A 19619-nucleotide genomic window follows, 5' to 3' on the forward strand; every position below is an offset into this window, starting at 1 on the left:
GCCTCCCAGGCTCAAGTGATTCTCTGACCTCAGCCTCCCAAGTAGCTGGGATTACAGGCGTGTACCACCAAACCGGGCTAATTTTTATATTTTCAGTGAAGACAGGATTTCACCATTTTGGCCAGGCTGGTCTTGAACTCCTGGCCTCAGGTGATCCACCTGCCTTGGCCTCCCAAAGTGCTGGGATTACAGGCGTGAGCCACCGTGCCTGACCTCAGACTTCTTCAAGTCTAAGGCATTCATTATCAAAAACACAGCAATAGCTGCCAAATTAATAATATACAAGGTGCTCCAGGACTCTCCACTTCTTACTTACACAGTGTCTTTAGTTAAATATCAAATTTAGTTTTACTCAGATCTCTTGATCTGGCCCACTGCTTTCAAAACCTCTTCTTCCCCAGTTTCCCACCCCCAGTAAATGGTACTACCATTCACTCATCATGCAGGCAATAAATCACCAAGCAATCCTTGGTTTTTCTTACTCCCTACATTAAATCTGTTAGCCCGATCACACCTCAAAAATGTATCTTTAATTCAGTGATTCCATTCTGCTCTGTGAACCATTATCCCTTGCTCAAACTACTGCAGCAGTTTTCCAAGGGCTGTTTCTGTATCTTACTTCTGTACTAGTCCCATCTCCATAGCAATCAGACTGAACTCTTTTTTTTTCCTTTTTCTTTGTTGAGACAGGGTCTCACTCTGTTATCCAGGCTGGAGTACCCTGGCATAATCTCGGCTCACTGCAACCTCTGCCTCCCAGGCTCAAGCCACCCTCCCACCTCAGCCTCCCAACTAGCTGGAACTACAGGTGCAGACCACCATGCCTGGCTAATTTTTGTATTTTTTGTAGAGACGGGGTTTTGCCATGTTACCCAGGCTGGCCTCAAACTCCTGAGCTCAAGTTATCTGCCCACCTCAGCCCCCCAAAGAGCTGGGAGTACAGGCGTGAGCCACCGCACCTGGCCTGAACTGAACTCTTAAAGTAGACGTTATCGCTCCTTGGTTAAAACCTTCCTGTGCTCTCCCATCATACACAGTAAAACCCAAGCTCCTTCCACAGCTTAGGCTCTGCATCCTCTGGCTTCTTGCCACCGCTGTAACCCCACCACAACCTCCCCTTCCATATACTCCACCTACCAGCTTTGTTGTTGTTAAAACAAGCTAAGCATTTTTCTATCCTCAAAGCCTTTGTAGGTATGATTCTCTGGGCCTCTTCTCCTGGAGCATAATATGTCTCTTCCCTGACCATTGTAGCTGAAATACACTGTTTGTCACATCCAGTGTCTCCATTACATTGCCTGTTTTAATTTTTTTCCTAGGACATGTCACTGTGATGTGACATCCTTTTTTGTTAGTTTATGTTCCCGCCTCCCCCTTGTAAAAATAAGTTCAATATGTTTGTTGAGGGTGGGGACATTGTATTCTTTTTTTTCTTCCTTAGCTGTATTTAACTCTTGGCAGGCATTCAGTAAATATTTGCTGAATAGATGAACGAGAGCCGGCTGTTTCTGAAAACGCTGACAATTGAGAATGCATGCTAGTTTTAAATTATGGACAAATATGTAGCTTTACATCAGTTGAGAGAAACATGAATATTTATTAGGTTACTGTTACTTTTATTCGTGTTTTTGAGCAATTCTTTCATACTTTGTGATAACAAGTAATTGCTTCCAAATGCAAAAGACTTTTCCAGTGGCCTGCAGAGCTCTTCAGCAGGGATTGGCAAACTTCAGCTCATCGGGCACCTATTTTTGTAAAACCTGACAAGGGTAGCACAAAAAGAAAACTATATGCGACAGATTTTACATGATTCACAAAACGTAAACTGTTTGCTCTCTGATCCTTTATAAGGAAAGTTTACTAACCCTTGTTGGGGGCGGTGGCCCTCCTCACCTGCCTTCCCCATCTGCCGCTCCTGTCTGCGTCTGCTTCACCTGGGCCTCGTGCCCATTCGCATTTGCTGTTTCCTTCGGGAGGAACACTCAGGCTCAGTCCCTTACTTCCTTCACATCTTTGCTTAGCTATTGCCTGTGCAGTGGAGCCTTTCCTGAGCACTTATTTAAATTCCAATTCCACCACCCGTTCCGACACACCTCATCTCCTTTCGTCTTTTTATTTTTCCGTTTGGGCTTATCACTGTTTGACCTACCATGTATTTTACTCAAGTTCTGTTTCCTTCCAGCGGACAGTAAACTCAGTGAGGACTGAGGTTTTTGTCTGTTTTGTTAACGGCCATATTGTCAAAGATAGCACCTGGCCCATAGAAGCTTTTATTAAATATTTGTTGAATTAATGGTCATAGATTAAAGTTTTATCTTGAGAACCAACCTTAAAAAAAGTCAAAACACTTCAGTAAACATTGATTAATTGCCATAAGACAGTCCTCATCTCAGATCTATGGAGTTGTATAAAATCGGGTCCTTGTCTTCAAAGAAATCAGTGTAGTAGTGAGAATAAGCATAGAAATAAAAGACACTAAATGTAAGATGAGACTAGTTATGCAGTTTCCTTGCTGATTAAAAAAATGTTGAATTGATTATTTAAAATATTTTTGCAGAAGTTAAAAGTGTTTATGTAAAACTCCAAATAATTAATAGTTTTATGTTCTGTGTTGACATCTTTTCTCCTTTTCATTATGGCTTACTTTCTTTAGACAATTAGGGATATGGTTCCATGAAAATAAACCCATATTTAAAATGGCTTTGAAATAGTCAAAATAATTTTAATTAGGTAAATAACAAGTGAAACTATTAGCATTTTATTTTTAGTTTTTTGGTTACTTTTTGGGCAGGTATTTTTTTAAGCTACAATTAGGTATTTAGGTAGTATTGTAAAATTTTATGTCTTAATTTTTATGTTAACTGTGAGTGGAGCTCTTTGGGGGAAGGTAAAATGAGACAGAGAGAGTGTGTGTATGTGTGTGCACGTGTGCAATATATACAGTCATGAGTCACTGAACAATGGGGATGATAGGTTCTGAGAAACACATCACTATGTGGTGTCATTGTACAAATATTGTATACTAACCCAAACCCAGACGGTCTAGCCTACTGCACAGCTAGGCTGTAAGGCATAGACTGTTGCTCCTCGGCTATAATCCTGTACCGCATGTCACTGTACTGAATACTGTAGGCCGCGTCACACCGTGGTATTTGTGTACCTAAACATGTAAACACCAGTAACAATACAGTATTATAATCTTATGAGACTGCATTGTATATGCAGTCCATTATTGACCAAAGCATTATCATTATGTGCTGTGTGACTGTTATGAGTGTACATATTCCCTGTGGGTTTTTTTTGTTTGTTTTTTGTTTTTTGTTTTTTTTTTAGGAGACAGGGTCTTATTCTGTCATCCAGACTGGAGAGCAGTGGTGCGATCTTGGCTCACTGCAACCTCCGTTTCCTGGGTTCAAGCAATTCTTGTGCTTCAGACTCCCAAGTAGCTAAGATTGCAGGTGCCAACTTGCCCAACTAATTTTGGTATTTTTAGTAGATAACGGGGTTTTGCCATGTTGCCTAGGCTGGTCTCAAACTCCTGACCTCAAGTGATCCACCCATCTTGGCCCCCCAAAGTGCTGAGATTACAGGCGTGAGCCACCACATCTGGCCCATATTCTCTGTATGTAACATTTCATAAATATTATAGATGTTTATATGTAACATGCACAATGCTTCAGCAATGTCATTTTATTTTTAATTATTGTATATTTAAGCCCTAGCTTAAGCTTCTCTTCTTGAGTGAAGACACAAATACCTGAGTGAATTTGATTGATAATATTTTTTTAAATTTGACAATAGAAGCATCCTATTTCTTCTTAAATTTGTGTGGGAGATTTTATGGTATAGTAACATATAGCACTAACTATATGTATCTTTCTTTTTGGTAAAGCAAAACAGCCAGTAGAAATGTAGCCTCTGACAAATGTTGTTACTTTCTTAATAGGAAGGAGTAAGTTAAAGACAGATAATAAAAATTCCTTTCCTAGTTAATTTTGCTGGGTGTTTGAGATATAAGGAAGTTTTTATTTTTTAGTGAGTCCATTGTTTTAGAACTTCAAACAAACTGTTTTCCCTCAGAGTTTTGTTTTGGGTGGACTTGTCAGTACGGTATTACTAATTTCCTTTTTATGCATTTGTTCAACAAATGTTTAATGAGCACCTATAGACCACAAGGAACCGTGCTAGGAATTGTGAATTTTGAAAATGTATCAGAGAAGGACTTTAACCTCTAGGAAGGCGTGTTCATAAAGTATCGTGAGACAGGTATGTAGACCCCCTCCCCTAATGTAGAGAACAAGTTCACATGTCGTAAGAGAGATTCAGTTAAACTGATACTGGAGTTGGGAGCATTCATAATAGTTGTGATCTAGTAGATTTACCTAAATTTGAGTTTAGATTTTAAGAGACAGAGTCTTAGGGCTGCAATAACAAAATAAATATGGGCAAAGCCTGCCTGACATAGTCTGCACTGACTGTTGTTCCTTAACATTGTGCATTTAGTGTGCATTCATATCCCCTGGGAACCTTGTGATAGTGCAGATTCTGACTTAATAGGTCGGGTGTCACCCTGAGTTTGGGTGTTTCCAGCAAGCACTAAGGTGATGCTCGTGATGGAAGTCCATGGATCACGCTTTAAATACCAAGATGGTGGACCACATTGGGTAAAACTTCTGGTGGCAGAGACGAATACAAATTCAGATACTGTTTTCTTTCCCATCTTTGTTTTCCTCTCTTCTTACGCTTCTGTTTGCTTACATCTGTGTGCTAGTGGAGAGAGTTAAATCTTTTATTCATCATTTCGTTGTTTATTATAATAGTTGGGAGCTTAGCAATTGTGAGTCTAATTTTAAAGCATTAATTTATTTATGAATTACTCTAATTTCTCCTCTTCCTGCTTGAAGAATGGTAAAACATCTACATTCACTTTGAATTAAATTCAGATTAGTTCAGGCAAAACAGCAGTTGAGAGTTTTAACAAATCTACTAAACCATTAAATCTATGGCACCTCACGACAGGAATTTACTAACATCTGGGTTTTCTTGAGAATTTAGATTTAAATCAAACTAGATGTTAATCTATTTATAAGGAAAAAGAAAGAAATTCCTCATTTCACAGGTTCTGTTATGTCTCAGAATGTTTTTTCCTAAATATACATTCCAGAAATAGCCTCCTTGTACTCTTTTAATGTATATTTAGATGATATCCCCTTTTGTGTCTCTTCCCAGGGAAACAATATTGAAAAGGATAATAATGAGGCAAGAAAATCATTGTGTGTTTTCATCTTTTCTAGTTAATTCATGAATTCAGAACTATACATGCATTCATAAACACGTGCTTGCACACACACACGTACACAGACACAGACACGCATACACAAGACAAGAAGGTGGCGGTAAGAAAGAGATTGATTTAACTCTCTCACAATTTTCTATACTTTTCTTGGTTGCCTGTCATAGATAAAAACATTTTATCTTGATATTTAGTCATCCTTTAGCCTATAGAGTGAAGATGTAGAAATAATACTGGTAAAACTAAAGACAGGAGATTTAAAATATGAAAAGAAAATGGATTAAGAAAAACAAAGACCAAAAAAAGTTCTATATACAAGTACTATTTTGTATACCTAGTCTGATATAAGAACCTATTTTGAGATACAACCATATCTCTTTTTAAAAACAATTTTTAAAGAAAAATTTAAAATATTTTATGTCTATAGCAGAAAATTTAGAAACTATAATTTCTCATATTAAAAAACTATAATTTTTTCATATAAAAAATGAAAAAAAAATAGCCTGGGCACTGTAGCTCACTCCTGTGATCCCAGCACTTTCGGAGGCCGAGGCTGGAGGATTGCTTCAGCCCAGGAGTTTGAGACCAGCCTGGGCAACATAGTGAGACCTTGTCTCTACGAAAAATAAAAACAATAACAAAATTGGCCAGGCCTGGTGGCATGTGTCTGTAGTGCCAGACTTGGGAGGCTGACATGGGAAGAGCACTTCAGCCTGCGATGTGAGCTGTGATTGTGCCACGGCAATTTAGCCTAGGTGAATAAGTGAGACCTTGGTAAAAAAAAAAAAAAAAAAAAAAAGAAAAGAAAAAAATGAATTTTCCTCAGCACCACATCACACTTACTCCAAAATTGACCACATAGTTGGAAGTAAAGCACTCCTCAGCAAATGTAAAAGAGCAGAAATTATAACAAACCGTCTCTCAGGCCACAGTGCAATCAAACTAGAACTCAGGATTAAGAAACTCACTCAAAACCGCTCAACTACATGGAAACTGAACAACCTGCTCCTGAATGACTACTGGGTACATAACGAAATGAAGGCAGAAATGAAGATGGTCTTTGAAACCAATAAGAACAAAGACACAACATACCAGAATGTCTGGGACACATTTAAAGCAGTGTGTAGAGGGAAATTTATAGCATTAAATGCCCATAAGAGAAAGCAGGAAAGATCTAAAATTGACACCCTAACATCACAATTAAAAGAACCAGAGAAGCAAGAGCAAACACATTCAAAAGCTAGCAGAAGGCAAGAAATAACTGAGATCAGAGCAGAACTGAAGGAGATAGAGACACAAAAAACCCTTCCAAAAAATCAATGAATCCAGGAGGTGGTTTTTTGAGAAGATCAACAAAATTGTTAGACCGCTAGCAAGACTAATAAAGAAGAAAAGAGAGAAGAATCAAATAGACACAATAAAAAATGGTAAAGGGGATATCACCACCGATCCCACAGAAATACAAACTACCATCAGAGAATACTATAAACACGTCTACGCAAATAAACTAGAAAACCTAGAAGAAATGGATAAATTCCCGGACAAATACACCCTCCCAAGACTAAACCATGAAGAAGTTGAATCCCTGAATAGACCAATAACAGGCTCTGAAACTGAGGCAATAATTAATAGCCTACCAACCAAAAAAAGTCCAGGACCAGATGGATTCACAGCCGAATTCTACCAGAGGTATAAGGAGGAGTTGGTACCATTCCTTGTGAAACTATTCCAGTCCATAGAAAAAGAGGGAATCCTCCCAAACTCATTTTATGAGCCCAGCATCATCCTGATACCAAAACCTGGCAGAGACACAACAAAAAAAGAGAATTTTAGACCAATATCCCTGATGAACATCGGTGTAAAAATCCTCAATAAAATACCGGCAAACCGAATCCAGCAGCACATCAAAAAGCTTATCCACCATGACCAAGTGGGCTTCATCCCTGGGATGCAACGCTGGTTCAACATACTCAAATCAGTAAACGTAATGCAGCATGTAAACAGAACCAATGACAAAAACCACATGATTATCTCAACAGATGCAGAAAAGGCCTTTGACAAAATTCAGCAGCCCTTCATGCTAAAAACTCTCAATAAATTTGGTATTGACGGGATGTATCTCAAAATAATAAGAGCTATTTATGACAAACCCACAGCCAGTATCATACTGAATGGGCAAAAACTGGAAGCATTCCCCTTGAAAACTGGCACAAGACAGAGATGCCCTCTCTCACCACTCCTATTCAACATAGTGTTGGAAGTCCTGGCCAGGGCAATCAGGCAGGAGATAGAAATAAAGGGTATTCAGTTAGGAAAAGAGGAAGTCAAACTGTCCCTGTTTGCAGATGATATGATTGTATATTTAGAAAACCCCATCGTCTCAGCTCAAAATCTCCTTGAGCTGATAAGCAACTTCAGCAAAGTCTCAGGATACAAAATCAATGTGCAAAATCACAAGCATTCTTCTACACCAGTAATAGAGAGCCAAATCATGAGTGAACTCCCATTCACAATAGCTTCAAAGAGAATACAACACCTAGGAATCCAACAAGGGATGTGAAGGACCTCTTCAAGGAGAACTACAAACCACTGCTCAACGAAATAAAAGAGGATGCAAACAAAGGGAAGAACATTCCATGCTCGTGGATAGAAAGAATCAATATCGTGAAAATGGCCATACTGCCCAAGGTAATTTATAGATTCAGTGCCATCCCCATCAAGCTACCAATGACTTTCTTCACAGAATTGGAAAAAAAACTTACTTTAAAATTCATATGGAACCAAAAAAGAACCCACATTTCCAAGACAATCCTAAGTAAAAAGAACAAAGCTGGAGGCATCATGCTACCTGACTTGAAACTAACAAGGATACAGTAACCAAAACAGCATGGTACTGGTACCAAAACAGGTATATAGACCGATGGAATAGAACAGAGCCCTCAGAAATAATACCGCACATCTACAACCATCTGATCTTTGACAAACCTGACACAAACAAGAAATGGTGAAAGGATTCCCTATTTAATAAATGGTGCTGGGAAAATTGGCTAGCCATAAGTAGAAAGCTGAAACTGGATCCCTTCCTTACACCTTATACAAAAATTAATTCACGATGGATTAAAGACTTAAATGTTAGACCCAAAACCTTAAAAACCCTGGAAGAAAACCTAGTCAGTACCATTCAAGACATAGGCATGGGCAAGGACTTCATGTCTAAAACACCAAAAGCAATGTCAACAAAAGCCAAAATTGACAAATGGGATCTAATTAAACTAAAGAGCTTCTGTACAGCAAAAGAAACTACCATCAGAGTGAACAGGCAACCTACAGAATGGGAGAAAATTTTTGCAATCTAGTCATCTGACAAAGGGCTAATATCCAGAACCTACAGAGAACTCAAACAAATTTACAAGAACAAAACAACCCTATCAGAAAGTGGGTGAAAGATATGAACAAACACATCTCAAAAGAAGACATTTATGCAGCCAACAGACACATGAAAAAATGCTCATCATCACTGGCCATCAGAGAAATGCAAATCAAAACCACAATGAGATACCATCTCACACCAGTTAGAATGGCAATCATTAAAAAGTCAGGAAACAACAGGTGCTGGAGAGGATGTGGAGAAATAGGAACACTTTTACACTGTTGGTGGGACTGTAAACTAGTTCAACCATTGTGGAAGACAGTGTGGCCATTCCTCAAGGATCTAGAACTGGAAATACCGTTTGACCCAGCCATCCCATTACTGGATATATAGCCAAAGGATTATAAATCATGTTGCTATAAAGACACATGCTCACGTATGTTTATTGGGGCACTGTTCACAATAGCAAAGACTTGGAACCAACCCAAATGTCCATCAGCGATAGACTGGTTAAAGAAAATGTGGCACATATATACCATGGAATACTATGCAGCCATAAAAAAGGATGAGTTCATGTCCTTTGTAGGGACATGGATGAAGCTGGAAACCATCATTCTCAGCAAACTATTGCAAGGACATAAAACCAAACACCACATATTCTCACTCATAGGTGGGAACTGAATAATGAGAACACTTGGACACAGGAAGGGGAGCATCACACACCAGGGCCTGTCATGGTGTGGGGGGAGTGGGGAGGGATAGCATTAGGAGATATACCTAATGTAAATGACGAGTTGATGGGTGCAGCACACTAACATGACACATATATACATACGTAACAAACCTGCACGTTGTGCACATGTACCCTAGAACTTAAAGTATTAAAAAGAAAAAATTAATTTTCAAAAAACAAAAATATGCTTAATTTTTCCATCTTAATAATCTTCCTTATACATGTGTATATACATCCATTTGGGATCATGCTCTGTATTCTTTAGTTAGCATTTTATTGTGTCTTTCTGGAGTTGATGGAGGTAGTCATGAGTGTGTCTGTGAGCCCGGTGGAATGCTCACGCCTGTAATCTCAGCCACTCGGTAGTCTGAGATGAGAGGATCACGTGGGGCCAGGAGTTCAAGACCAGCCTCGGCAACATAGGAAGGCGCTGTCTCTACAAAAACTAAAAAATTAACTGGGCATGATGGTATGTGCCTATAGTCCCAGCTACTTGGGAGGCTGAGGCAGGAGGATCACTTGAGCCCAAGAGTTCAAGGCTATAGTGAGCTATGATCACACCACTGTACTACCGCCAGGACAACAAAATGAGGCTGTGTCTCTTACACACACACACACACACACACACACACACACACACACACACACACACACACACACAGTGGTTGATTGGATAGGATGAGGGCAATGAATTTCTTGAATTGTTTTTTTCTGAAACATGACTAAAAATGCTATAACCTAGTTTGGTGATTTGTAGATAAAGTAGGATTTTTAAAATCACTTTTCTATATAATTGTGCTGAGGAATGAAATTGGCTTTGATTGGATTAAATATCTGCCTTCTAACCAAAACATAGTCTAGTAGTTTTAATTCAATTATTTATTCCATGTGTCATAATGCCCCAAATAACCAGGCCACTGCTACTGGCATTAAGGGTTGCCAGCACCATGTGGAATAATATACAAATGCAAGGTGAAAGGAATTTCTGCACCATTTAAATTTTTTCCTTTCTCTTAAAGCAGAGCAAAATTTTTGCATCTAGTAAATGAATGTTATGAGAACTTAATTTTGAGAAAAGGCAAGCTTTATTGAATTATAAATTGTAGTGTGCATTTGAGTAAGGTGTACAACGTGATTTGATACATGTATACATTGTGAAGGATTACCGCAATCAAGCTAATTAACACATCCATCACCTCACATAGTTACCACTTTTTTTGTTTGTCGTTAGAACCCTTAAGACCTGCTCTTAGCAAATTTCAAGTGTACTGTACCGTATTATTAATTATAGACTACCATGCTATACACTGAATCTTCAGAACTTACTCATCTCATATAACTGAAGGTTTGTGCCCTTCGACACAAACATCTTCCATGATCTCCCCCTTTCCCAGCCCTCTAGAAACCACCATTCTACTCTGTGTGAGTTCTGTGAGTTTGATGTTTTTAGGTTCATTCATGTCACAAGTGGCAGTATTTCCCTTTTGTTTTTCTGAGACAGAGTCTCACTTTGTCACCCAGGCTGGAGTGCAGTGGCGCAATCTCAGCTCACTGCAGCCTCTGCCTCCCGAGCTCAAGCAATTTTTGTGCGTCAACTCTTGAGTAGCTGGGATTGCTGGTGTGTACCACCATGTCTGGCTAATTTTCCTATTTTTAGTAGAGATGGGATTTCGCCATGTTGGCCAGGCTGGCCTCAAACTTCTGGCCTCAAGTGATCCACCTGCCTCGGCTTCCCAAAGTGCTGGGATTACAGGCATGAGCAACAGTGCCTGGCCTCCTTTTTGTTTTATGGCTGATAAATATTCCATTTGATTATATATGCCACATTTTCTTTATCCATTCATCCGATGCACACTTACGTTGTTTTCACAGTTTGGCTATCGTGACAATACTGCAGTGATCATGGGAGTGCTCATGTCTTTCTTGAGATCCTGATTTCAGTGTTTTTGATACGTAGCAGAAGTGACATTCCTGAGTCACACGGTAGTTCTGTTTTTAATGTTTAGAGGAACCTTCTTACTGTTTTCCATAATGGCTGTACCAGTTTACATTCCCACCAATGTAATGTGTATCAGGATTCTCTTTTCTCCACATCCTTGCCAATACTTGTTATCTTTTGTCTTTTTCAATTGGTGTGCCATTTAGTTCTTTTTCTTGCCTAATTGACTAGGACTTGGAACATTCTGTTAAAGAGAGGTGGTGAGAGTGGACTCCCTTTTCTTGTTCCTGGTGTTAGGGGAAAAGCTTTGAACTTTTCACCATTAGGTATATTGGCTGTGGACTGATCATATATGGCCTTTATTGTTGTGTTGAGGTACATTCCTCCTTTACCTAATTTATTGAGAGTCTTTGTCATGAAAGGATATTTAATTTTGTCAAATACTTTTTCAGATGATTGTGTGATTTTTATCCTTCATTCTGTTAGTTTGGTATATGACATTTATTAATTTATATATTTTGAACTATCCTTGCAAATACCACTTGATTATAGTGAATGATCCTTTTAATGTGCTGTTGAATTCAGTTTCCTAGTATTTTGATGAAACTTTTGCATCTAGTTTCATCGGGAATATTGACCTGTAATTTTCTTTTCTTATAGTATCCTTATCTGGCCTTGGTATGAGGGCAATACTGGGCTTTTAAAATGAGTTTGGAAGTGTTCCTGCCTCTTTAATTCTTTGGATGAATTTGAGAAGAATTGATACTAATTTGTGCTCAGGTGTTTGGTGGAAATCACCCCTGAAGCCATCTGGTCCTCAGCTTTTCTTTGTTGGGAGGTTTTTGACTACGCTTTAGTCTTCTTACTTGTTTTTGGTCTGTTCAGCTATTAATATTTCTTCACTTGTCCAGGTACAGTGGCTTATACCTGTAATCCCAGCACTTTGGGAAGCCAAGGTGGGAAGATCACTTGAGGCAGGAGTTGGAGACTAGACTGGGCAACATAGCAAGACCTCGTCTCTACAAAAAATAAAAAATTAACTAGTTGCAGTGGTGCATGCCTGTAGTTGTAGCAACTTGAGAGACTGAGGCGGGAGGATCCCTTGACCCCGGAATTTTGATGAGCTATGATGGTGCCACTGTGCTCCAGCCTGGACAACAAAGCAAGATTGAATCTCTTTTAAAAAAGTCTTGATTTATTTTTGTTTGTTTTAGTGTTTCAGTCTTGTTAGGGTACATGTTTCTAGAAATTTATCTATTTCTTCTTGGTTATCCAAGTTGTTGGTGTATTAATTTTCATAATGTTCTCCTTGTATTTCTGTGGATCAGTTGTAATGTCTTCTCTTTCATGTCTGATTTTCTTTATTTGAATTCTCTTTCTTAGTTATTCTAGCTCGAAGCTTGTCAGTTTTGATTATCTTTTGACAAACAACTATTATGTTGATTTTTTAAAATTTTCTTTCTGGTCCCTCATTTATTTCTTCTCTTTATTATTTCCTTCCTTTAGCTAACTTTGGGCTTAGTTTGTTCTTTTTTCTATTTTTTTGAGGTGTAAAGTTAGGTTGTTTGAGATCTTTTTTTTCTTAAAGTTTATTGCCGTAAACTTGTCTTTTTGAACTACTTTGCTGTATTCTATAGGTTTTAGAATGTTGTGTTTTCATTTTATTTGCCTGAAGATACTTTTTGACTCTTTTTTTTTTTGAGTTGGACTCTCACTCTGTCGCCCAGGCTAGAGTGCAATGGCACAGTCTTGGCTCATTGCAACCTCTGCCTCCCAGGTTCAAACGATTCTCCTGCCTCATCCTCCTGAATAGCTGGAATTACAGGCATATGCTACCACACCCGGCTAATTCTTAGTATAGATGGGGTTTCACCATGTTGGCCAGGCTGGTCTCAAACCCCTGACCTCAAGTGATCCGCCCACCTCGATCTCCCAAAGTGCTGGGATTATAGGCGTGAGCCACTGCGCCCGGCCTGACTTTCTCCTTTTGATTTCTTCTTTGACACATTGGTTTTGTCTAGAGTATATTGTTCACTTTCCATGTATTTGTGAATTTTTAAATTTCTCTCCTATTATTGATTTCTAATTTTATACTATTGTAGTTGGAAAACATACTTGATAGGATGTTAACACAGTTGGATTTAACACTTAATTTGGTGGCCTGACATATGATATATTCTGGGGAATGCCGTGTGTGTGCTTGAGAAGGATATGTCTTCTGCTGCTGTTGGATGGATGTTTCAGAGAGTCTGTTACTTGCTCTGTAACTCTTATTCAGGTCTGACGTTTTCTTACTGATAGACTGTTTGACCTATCCATTGTTAGAAGTGGGGTAATAAAGTCCTCTCTTGTTATTGTATTGCTGTCTGTTTCTCCCTTCAGTTCTGTTAGTATTTGCTTTATATTTTTAGGTGCCCTAAGGTGGGGTGCAAATATACTAATACATTTACAACTGTAATATTCTCTTGATGAATTGACCCGTTTATTGCTGTATGATAACCTTCTTTGTCTCTTGAGACTGAAAGTATATTGTGTCTGATATAAGTAAGCCCATTTCTATTCTTTTTTGATTACCATTTCCATGGAATATCTTTTTCTATCCTTTTATTTTCAGCCTGTGTGTGTCCTTAGAGCTAAAGTGTGTCTCTTGTAGGCAACATATTGTTGGATACTTAAAAAAAATGTTAGTCACTCTCTATCTTTTGATTGGAGAATTTAATCCATTTAAAGTAATTATTGATAGTTAAGGCCATTTTATTGTTCTCTGTTTTGTAGGTCCTTTGTTCCTTTCTCTCTTGCCGCCTTCCTTTGTGATTTGATGATTTTTTTTTGTAATGGTATGATTAATTCCTTTCTATCTTTTATATGTTACTGGAGGTTAGTTTTCTTTGTGGTTACCATAAGGGTTACATAAGACATCTTATAACAGGCTGTTTTAAGGTTATAATAACTATAATTACCTACAAAAATTCTACAATTTTACTTCTCCCTCTTTCATAGTTTATGCTATTGATGTCACACTTTACATCTTTTTATATTTGTGTATCCATTGACAAATTATTGTAGCTGTAGTTATTTTTATAATTTTGTCTTTTAACTTTTATACTAGTTAAAATTGATTTATGTACCTCGATTGCAGCATTACAGTATTCTGAATTTGACTGTATATTTATTTTTACCAGTGAGTTTTATACTTTAATGTGTTTTCATGTTTTTATTTACTGTCCTTTAGTTTCAACTCAAAGAACTCCCTTTAGCATTTCTTATAAGGCGGGTCTAGTGCGATGAACTCCCTCAGCTTTTGTTTGTCTGGAAATATCTTTATCTCATCTTTTTTTCTGAAGGACAACTTTTGTTTTTTGTTTTTTGTTTTTTTCCATCTGATGGCACCTCTGACTCCTTGACATTGTATTATTTGTTTCTCAGAGAAGTAAAGCAATTTTTTTTTTCTTTTGAGACGGAGTCTCGCTCTGTTGCCCAGGCAGGAGTGCGGTGGCGTGTTCTCAGCTCACTGCAATCTCCGCCTCCTGTATTCCAGCAATTCTCCTGCCTCAGCCTCCCCAGTAGCTGGGACTACAGGTGCGTGCCACCACGCCCGGCTAATTTTTTGTAGTTTAGTAGAGATAGGGTTTCACTGTGTTAGCCAGGATGGTCTCGATCTCCTGACCTTGTGATCCACCCACTTCGGCCTCCTAAAGTGCTGGGATTACAGGCGTGAGCCACTGCACCCAGCAACAACTTTCTTACGTATAATATTCTTGGCTGGCAATTTTTTATCTATTAGCACTTTGACTATATCATCTCATTCCCTCCTGATCTGCAAGGTTTCGGCTGAGAAATGCACTGATTGCCTTATTGATGGTGGTAATGGTGGTGTGTGTGTGTGTTGGGGGTTTCCTTGTATTATATAGGTTGCTTTTCTCCTGCTGCTTTCAAAATTTCCTCTTTGCCTTTGATTTTTCGGAATTCAATTATAATGTGTTTCAGTGTAATTTTCTTTGACTTGAGCTTTTGAGCTTCATGAATCTAGATGTCCATATTTCTTTCAAGATTTGAGAAGTTCTCAGGGAACAAACATTCATTTAAGTAAGCTAGATATTTCTTCTGTTCTCCTTTTGGGACCTTGATAATGCACATATTCATTCATTTGATGGTGCATCATAGTTTCTGTATGCTTTTGTCATTTTTAATTCATTTTTCTCTTTAGTTTCTCTGGATAATTTTAAACAATGTGTGTTTGAGTTCAGTGATGCTTTCTTCTGCATAACTGGGTTTCCTGTTGAAGCTATTAATTTTTTTTTTTAGTTGTCAGTGTATTCTTCAGTTTCAGGATTTCTGTTTGGTTCTTTTAGAGTTTCTATTCCTTTATTAAACTATTTGTTTTGTTCATGTATTGTTTTCCTGATTTTTGTTGAGTTTCCTGATTTTTGTTTCTGGGTTCTCTTGAATCTCATTGAGGCTCTTTAGGATGATAATCTTTAATTCTATCAGTCATTTCATGAATCTCCATTCCTTTGTGATCAGTCATAAGGACTTTATTGGTTTACTTTGGTGATGTATTATATAATTGTAAACCGAATATATAGAAAACCGAAAAAAAATCTGTAGAAAAATAATTAGAATTAGCAAGAGCATTTAACAGGTTTTCTAGATATAATACCCATATATGGGAATCATATTCCTATTTATATGCCAGCAAAAAGCCACTAGAAAATGTAATTTTAAAAAGTTATTAAAATGATTTATTTGGGAAAAGTTCATTAGCGCATCGAGTCATTAGGTGGAAGGTTGAGAAAAGGTGAACTCTACACACAGAAGAGACTAGGCTGTCACTGCCTTGACGCACTGGTTAATCTTAGCCTCTTTAAGAGTGAGAAAACCAAGGACCAGGCACAGTGGCTTATGCCTGTAATCCCAGCACTTTGGGAGGCCAAGGCGGGTGGGTCACTTGAGGCCAGGAGTTTGAGACCAGCTTGGCCCACATGGTGAAACCCCTTCTCTACTAAAAATACAAAAATTAGCCAGGCGTGGTGTTGCTTGTCTATAATCCCAGCTACTTGGGAGGCCGAAGCACCAGAATGGCTTGAACCCGAGAGTGGAGGTTGCAGTGAGCCAACATTGTACCTTTGCACTCCAGCCTGGGCAACAGAATGAGACCTTGTCTCAAAAAAAAAAAGAGCTAGAAAACCAGACATTATATTATATGCTCTCAGATGTGAGGCAATGTCAGTTACACAACACCATTAATTATTATTTTTACCTAAAAATGAAAATTGAATATATTCAAGTCTGTAAAGCTAATATTCAGTATCAGCACAAACAAAAAGCAAGAGATACAGAGAAACAAGTTGAATTTTATCATGAAGAAGCAAACATACAATCCAGATTGTGAGTCATTGTGTGGAATAATGGATTTCCTTTAAAAAAAAAATCACTGGCATTCAAAAAGTGTACATTGGAGGAGGTAAGAGACTTTTCTCTAGATTAGTAGGGGATGAAAGGATATAACAAATAAGTACAAAGTATGGGCACTTTTGTATTTTGATTCAAATAAAGTAGCTGTAAAAACTAAACTTTGATACGAATGGGGAAATTTGAATATGGGCTATATTGATATCGAGAAATTAGTTAATTTTGTTACAGTTTACATTGTTGAGAAGTGCTCTTTTTTGGAGATGCATAAGGAAGCATGTATAAGGATGTAATGACATGATGTATGGAATTTTAAATGATGACAAAACGTATAATGTACATAGGAATAAAATATATACACATCTTTCATGGAGGAAAATATAACGCTTTGTTAGAAGCCTTTTAAGGAGACCTAAAGAAATAGATAAACACACTGACAAGTTTTCGACTTAACAATAATGCAAAAGTGATACACATTCAGTAAAACCATACTTTGAATTTTGATCTTTTTCTGTGGTATGTAGTATGATACTGTCTTGTGATGCTGGGCAGTGGTAGTGAGCCACAGATCCCAGTTAGTCACACAACCAGAGAGTAAACAACTGATATTTTCCAGATTAGGTGCTTTAAATGCATTTTGAACTTAGGATATTTTCAACTTATGGTGGGTTTATTGGGATATAGCCCAATGGTAAGTTGAGGAGCATCTGTAGTATGTTAATGAATTGAAAGATCCAAAAGCATGAAGTTTTTCCCAAACTGATATTGCTTCAGTGTAATTGGAATCAAAATCCCAGAGGCTGCTGTTGGGTTTTTTGTTGCTGTGGTTGGTTGGTTGGTTTGGTGGAACTTGACTGGCTAGTTCTGAAATTTCTATGAGAAGCGTAAAGCGCCAAGAATAGCGAAGACAGGTTTGAAGAAGGAAAAGGTAGGGAGCCTTGCCTTACTAATTACTTCTTGTAAAGGTATAGTAATTAAGGTGGTATAGGTCTGGCACAGAAATATACAAACATAGCCACAAAACAGGTACACATGTATATAGAAACTTTGTACATGGCAATGCATGTAAATATTCCTGGGAAAATTCATTCTAAATACTTGTAAAAGAAAGAAATTTTATTCTTATACCAGACCCCTCAAAATAGAAGTATGTTCTTACCTCATAATATATACAACGTCGGTTTCAGATGGATTAATGACTACAACGTGAAAGACAAAGTTAACGTCGTTTTAGGGGAATATCTTTATGAACTTGGGATGGACAAGATTGTGTGGAAATGTCACAGAATTGTATATTGTAAAGGAGAAGATTGATACATTTGAAACAATTAAAAATTTTAAGCTGGACATGGTGACTCATGTCTGTAATCCCAGCACTTGGAGGTGGAAGCCAGTGGATTGCTTGAGTCCAGGAGTTCAAGACCAGCATAGGCAACTTAGCGAAACCTCGTCTCTACTAAAAATTAGCGGGGTGTGGTGGCACGTGTGTGTAATTCCAGCTATTCAGGAGGCTGAGGTGGGAGAATCACCTGAGCCTGGGAGGTCAAGGCTGCAGTGAGCTGAGATTGTGCCACTGCACACTAGCCTTAGCAACTGAGAGCCCATCTCAAAAAAAAAATAAAAAATTGAATTCTGTCAATGAAAAGATGTAAAGATATCATAGACTAGAAGAAAATACTTATATAACATATAACAGACGGATAAAGTATTATTATCTATAATGTATAAAGAATACCTACAAGTCATTAAGAAAAAGATACCTTAATTTTAAAAATGTACAAAAGACACAAATAACTATTTCACAAAAGTGGAAACAGGAATGACCAAAAACTGTATAAGATATTTAGCCAAGGTGGTTAAATGCATTTGACATGCATTTTAAAAGTATAATGAAGTACTATTTTTTTTTATACCCGATTGGAAACATTTAGAAAGTACCATGTGTTAATGGATGTGAAGAGTTATAATGGCCACTGTTAAGCACAGCTAGCAAGAGTATAAATTAATATAGCTTCTTGGAAAATAAAATAAGGTATACCTACTGTATTTCCTAGCAATTTAGTTCCTAGGCCTATACCTTAGAGATCTCCTTGCGCAGGTAAATCAGAGTGCACCTAGCAGCGTTATTTAAAATAGCAAGAAAATGGAAACAACCCAGTTGTGATCTTTGGGGGAGTGGATTAAAATAATTGCCATGTATTATTTCACACCTCAGTGAAAGTGGAGAGGATTAAAAGATACATTACACTCTGAATGGTCTAAGTCTCGAAACCTATTGAAAGGGAATAATACTGAATATCATTCTGTACTAAAAAGAAAAAGGAATAATTATTTATCTTTATAAAGCTCAAAAACATGTAAGCTATAAATGAACAGCTCATATATATATATGTAGCAAAACAATAATAAAAGCAAGGGGATTTTAAACATAAATGTCGAGATATAGGTTGTTCTTATTAATGGAGGATAGACCAATAGTAGAGAGAGGCACAACAGGGAGCTTCAGAAGTGAATATAATGTTCCATTTCTTAAGCTAGGTTTCTAGATTTTTATGTCGTTATTTTCATCTACATCTACATTATATACAGTGTATTGCATGTTTGAAATGTTTAATAATGGTAACATTAGAGTTGTTTTACAAAACTTTCTTTTTCTATCAGCCATTCTAACATTTCCGTGCATCGATGTCAGGAGACTGCTTCCCTGTTTCCAAAATCTCTGACTTGGTTTCTTTTTAGTCATTTCAGATTATCCCATGCCTTTCTTTTGTTTTATGCTTTCATTGTTCTTCATAGAGTACATGCTGAAATACATGTTCTTTATGGGAAAACTTATTTTTGTAAACAAATATGCTCCCGCTGACAGGAAAGA

At 37.7% G+C, this 19619-nt stretch overlaps 1 protein-coding gene across 20 annotated transcripts in view; it reads left to right on the forward strand.

The window, feature by feature from the left end:
• The window catches only part of ERC1 (ELKS/RAB6-interacting/CAST family member 1), a 503040-nt gene that overhangs the window by 186243 nt on the left and 297178 nt on the right, over window positions 1–19619 (forward strand). The gene's annotated exons all lie outside the window — the stretch shown is intronic.

This window comes from Macaca fascicularis, chromosome 11, assembly GCF_037993035.2.
Source record: "Macaca fascicularis isolate 582-1 chromosome 11, T2T-MFA8v1.1".
NCBI lineage: Eukaryota > Metazoa > Chordata > Mammalia > Primates > Cercopithecidae > Macaca > Macaca fascicularis.